The sequence below is a fragment of the Emys orbicularis genome (assembly GCF_028017835.1).
Source record: "Emys orbicularis isolate rEmyOrb1 chromosome 15 unlocalized genomic scaffold, rEmyOrb1.hap1 SUPER_15_unloc_4, whole genome shotgun sequence".
Classification (NCBI taxonomy): domain Eukaryota; kingdom Metazoa; phylum Chordata; order Testudines; family Emydidae; genus Emys; species Emys orbicularis.
In genome coordinates, this window is record NW_027045143.1 from 1 (window position 1) to 5,000 (window position 5,000).

The following is a 5,000-nucleotide window of genomic DNA, read 5'->3' on the forward strand; positions in this document are numbered from 1 at the left end:
AAAGCTTAACAGTCGTCCCCCAGACAGTGTGGGTGGGTGGGTGGGGGGGGAGGCTTAACAGTCTTCCCCCAGGCAAAGCGGGAGGCTTCGCAGTCATCCCCCGGGCAGTCCGGGGGAGGCTTAATAGTCGTCCCCCGGGCGCTCCGGAGGGGAAAGCTTAATAGTCGTCCCCCAGACAGGGTGGGTGGGGGGGAGGCTTAACAGTCTTCCCCCAGGCTGAGCGGGAGGCTTCGCAGTCGTCCCCCGGGCAGTCCGGGGGAAGGCTTAATAGTCGTGCCCCGGGCGCTCCGGGGGGGAAAGCTTAATAGTCGTCCCCCAGACAGTGTAGGTGGGTGGGTGGGGGGGAGGCTTAACAGTCTTCCCCCAGGATGAGCGGGAGGCTTCGCAGTCGTCCCCCGGGCAGTCCGGGGGAAGGCTTAATAGTCGTCCCCCGGGCGCTCCGGGGGGGAAAGCTTAATAGTCGTCCCCCAGACAGTGTGGGTGGGTGGGTGGGGGGGAGGCTTAACAGTCTTCCCCCAGGCTGAGCGGGAGGCTTCGCAGTCGTCCCCCGGGCAGTCCGGGGGAGGCTTAATAGTCGTGCCCCGGGCGCTCCGGGGGGGAAAGCTTAATAGTCGTCCCCCAGACAGTGTGGGTGGGTGGGGCAGGGGGGGGAGAGGCTTAGCAGTCTTCCCCTAGACTGGCCGGGGGTGGGGGCTTAGCAGTCGTCTCCAGGGTGGTCCGGGGGTGGGGGGAGGCCTCAGAGTCGCCCCTCGGAGAGTCGGGGCGGCGGCGGCGGTGGGTGTCAGGCTTTACAGCCAGCCTCCGGAGGGTGAGCGTCCTCGGACGCGATGCAGCCGCCGCAGAGAGGCAGCCTCCGAGGCTGGGAGCGGAGCACCGAGACTGGGGAGAGGGGAGCAGGAGCCCGGGAGGGGGTGGGGTGGGGGGCCTTCAGGACAACCGGTCAACCCCCGGGGAAGCGGCTGTAAAAATTTCAAAGTCCCCACCGGGACAACAGGTCAACCCCCGGGGAAGCGGCTGTAAAATTTTCTAAGTCCCCGCTCGGCCACCAGGTCAACCCACTGAATCTAATGGGTTGACCTGGTGGCCGGTTTGATTTCCGGCCACCAGGTCAACCCATTGGATTCAATGGGTTGACCTGGTGGCCGGTTTGCTGTGCGGCCCGGGTGTCACCCCACTCCGCGGGCCGCGCGGCAGTGGTCCTGAGGACCACAGAGGGGGGCTTAATAGTCGAGATGGAGCAGGTCCGGGGGAGGCTTAATAGTCGTCCCCCGGGCAGTCCGGGGGAAGGCTTAATAGTCGTCCCCCGGGCGCTCCGGAGGGGAAAGCTTAATAGTCGTCCCCCAGACAGGGTGGGTGGGGGGGAGGCTTAACAGTCTTCCCCCAGGCTGAGCGGGAGGCTTCGCAGTCGTCCCCCGGGCAGTCCGGGGGAAGGCTTAATAGTCGTCCCCCGGGCGCTCCGGGGGGGAAAGCTTAATAGTCGTCCCCCGGACAGTGTGGGTGGGTGGGGGGGGGGGAGGCTTAACAGTCTTCCCCCAGGCTGAGCGGGAGGCTTCGCAGTCGTCCCCCGGGCAGTCCGGGGGAGGCTTAATAGTCGTCCCCCGGGCGCTCCGGGGGGGAAAGCTTAACAGTCGTCCCCCAGACAGTGTGGGTGGGTGGGTGGGGGGGGAGGCTTAACAGTCTTCCCCCAGGCAAAGCGGGAGGCTTCGCAGTCATCCCCCGGGCAGTCCGGGGGAGGCTTAATAGTCGTCCCCCGGGCGCTCCGGAGGGGAAAGCTTAATAGTCGTCCCCCAGACAGGGTGGGTGGGGGGGAGGCTTAACAGTCTTCCCCCAGGCTGAGCGGGAGGCTTCGCAGTCGTCCCCCGGGCAGTCCGGGGGAAGGCTTAATAGTCGTCCCCCGGGCGCTCCGGGGGGGAAAGCTTAATAGTCGTCCCCCAGACAGTGTGGGTGGGTGGGTGGGGGGGAGGCTTAACAGTCTTCCCCCAGGCTGAGCGGGAGGCTTCGCAGTCGTCCCCCGGGCAGTCCGGGGGAGGCTTAATAGTCGTCCCCCGGGCGCTCCGGGGGGGAAAGCTTAACAGTCGTCCCCCAGACAGTGTGGGTGGGTGGGTGGGGGGGGAGGCTTAACAGTCTTCCCCCAGGCAAAGCGGGAGGCTTCGCAGTCATCCCCCGGGCAGTCCGGGGGAGGCTTAATAGTCGTCCCCCGGGCGCTCCGGAGGGGAAAGCTTAATAGTCGTCCCCCAGACAGGGTGGGTGGGGGGGAGGCTTAACAGTCTTCCCCCAGGCTGAGCGGGAGGCTTCGCAGTCGTCCCCCGGGCAGTCCGGGGGAGGCTTAATAGTCGTGCCCCGGGCGCTCCGGGGGGGAAAGCTTAATAGTCGTCCCCCAGACAGTGTGGGTGGGTGGGTGGGGGGGAGGCTTAACAGTCTTCCCCCAGGCTGGGCGGGGGGGAGGCTTAATAGTCATCCCCCAGACAGTGTGGGTGGGTGGGGCAGGGGGGGGAGAGGCTTAGCAGTCTTCCCCTAGACTGGCCGGGGGTGGGGGCTTAGCAGTCGTCTCCAGGGTGGTCCGGGGGTGGGGGGAGGCCTCAGAGTCGCCCCTCGGAGAGTCGGGGCGGCGGCGGTGGTGGGTGTCAGGCTTTACAGCCAGCCTCCGGAGGGTGAGCGTCCTCGGACGCGATGCAGCCGCCGCAGAGAGGCAGCCTCCGAGGCTGGGAGCGGAGCACCGAGGCTGGGGAGAGGGGAGCAGGAGCCCGGGGGTGGGGGTGGGGGTGGGGGGCCTTCAGGACAACCGGTCAAGCCCCGGGAAGCGGCTGTAAAATTTTCAAAGTCCCCACCGGGACAACAGGTCACGCCCCGGGAAAAGGCTGGAAAATTTCCTAAGTCCCCGCTCGGCCACCAGGTCCACCCAGGTCTAGCAATGGGGTTGACCTGCCTGATGGCCGGTTAGTATCAACGTAGTCTCACACAGGAGGGCAGCTCTCAGGCCGGCCGGCTGCGGCTGACTCTGGGGCGGTGCCCGGTGCCCGGCAGCGAGGCGCGGGGGGGGTGGGGGGGTGAGGGGGGGGGAGCGACACGGGGCTTACCGGCCCCGGGGCCGGGGGCGCCTCCTGCGGCTTTGGGGGCCGCGGGTCCTCCGTGGCATCCAGGCCAGGCCTCTCCTGCCTGGCCGCGGGGGGATTCGGGGGCGGTCCCGCGGGCCGGCGGCCGGGCGCAGGGGGGGGGGCCCGAGCGAGTCCGCCCCGGGCCCGGGGTCTCCCCCTGCGGCTCAGGGGGGGCGTGGGTCCTCGGGGGAGGAAGCCCGGGGGGAGCTGCAGACCCGCCGTGGGGCCCTCCAGGCCAGGCCTCGCCTGGGTGGCCGCGGGGGGATTCGGGTCGGGCCCGCGGGCCGGCGGCCGGGCGCAGCGGGGCCGGGAGGGTCCGGGCCAGTCCGCCGCATGCCCGGGGTCTCCCCCAGCGGCTTCGGTGGCCGTGGGTCCCCGGTGGGGCAAGCGGCGGGGAGCCTGACACCCGCCGTGGGGCCCTCCAGGCCAGGCCTCGCCTGGGTGGCCGGGGGGGGATTCGGGGCGGTCCCGCGGGCCGGCGGCCGGGCGCAGGGGGGCCGGGAGGGGCCGGGCCAGTCCGCCCCATGCCCGGGGTCTCCCCCAGCGGCTTCGGTGGCCGTGGGTCCCCGGTGGGGCAAGCGGCGGGGAGCCTGACACCCGCCGTGGGGCCCTCCAGGCCAGGCCTCGCCTGGGTGGCCGCGGGGGGATTCGGGGCGGTCCCGCGGGCCGGCGGCCGGGCGCAGGGGGGCCGGGAGGGGCCGCGCCAGTCCGCCCCATGCCCGGGGTCTCCCCCCAGCGGCTTCGGTGGCCGTGGGTCCCCGGTGGGGCAAGCGGCGGGGAGCCTGACACCCGCCGTGGGGCCCTCCAGGCCAGGCCTCGCCTGGGTGGCCGCGGGGGGATTCGGGGCGGTCCCGCGGGCCGGCGGCCGGGCGCAGGGGGGCCGGGAGGGGCCGGGCCAGTCCGCCCCATGCCCGGGGTCTCCCCCAGCGGCTTCGGTGGCCGGGGGTCCTCCGCGGAGGAAGCCGGGTGGGTGTTGGGGGGAGCCGGACCCCAGGCGCCCCGACCCGTGACCTGCGGCCGCGACCTCCGACTCGGCAGGAGCGACGAGGGGCTTTCTGGCCCGCCCCCCCCCCCCTTCTCCTTCCTCCCCAGAAAAAGGAGAGAGAGCTGGCTCGGACCGGGAAAAGCTGCCTACGGCACCTGGGATTCCCAGGCGGTCACCCATCCAAGTACTAGCCAGGCCCGGGACGGTTTACCTTCCGAGATCGGACGGGATCGGGGGCGTTCGGTCCGGTATGGCCGTAGGCACCCGGCTCCGCGCCTCCTCGCCCGCTTTCCCCTGCCGGCGCCCGGGCCTGCCGCACGGCGAGCCCCGGTCGGACTGCCCCGTGCGGCAGGGCCCCCGTCTCTCGCGGGCCCGATCCTTTTTTTTCCTTTTCAAGCTCCGGGGCCCGGGCTGGCCCGTCAGAGCCCCTTCCCCTCCCCCCCCCCCTCCCTCCGGCGTCGGGAAAAATATTTTCCCGGACTTCCAGCGGGCCCGATCCTGTCAGCCGGGGGTGGGGGGGGGGGCAGTCCCTCGCTGCGGCCAGGGAGGGTGAGCCCGGGGCGGCTTGCCTGGCGGCCGGGTCCCGGCAGGCCCGATCCATTCCCCCCCTCCCCGTCCCCCGTCCCCCAGCGGTTCCAGCGGTTCCCCGCCCCGCCCCCGCGCCTGGTTCGCACCCTGTTCCTTCGGGCCGAGGAAGGCGTACCCCGGGGGGAACCGTCCGAGTCCCCTCCCGGGCACCAGGTCAACCCGTGGAATCGAACGGGGTTCACCTGGCTGGCCGGTATGCTTTCCGGCCACCGGGTCAACCCATAGGTTTTAACTGGTATACCTGGTGGCCGCTTTGCCAGGTCAACCCGGTTCTCCCTCCTTCCCTGGGCGCCCCCTCCTCGGAGGCGTCGGGTTAAACTTTTTCCAGACTT

At 71.0% G+C, this 5,000-nt stretch overlaps 1 non-coding gene across 1 annotated transcript; it reads right to left on the bottom strand.

Annotated features, from left to right (window-relative positions):
- Window positions 1–4,223: 4,223 nt before the first annotated feature.
- Window positions 4,224–4,342, bottom strand: LOC135894877 (5S ribosomal RNA). The gene has a single exon (XR_010562418.1). It is a non-coding gene; the product is annotated as a 5S ribosomal RNA (ribosomal RNA).
- Between the last annotated feature and the right edge of the window lie 658 nt (window positions 4,343–5,000).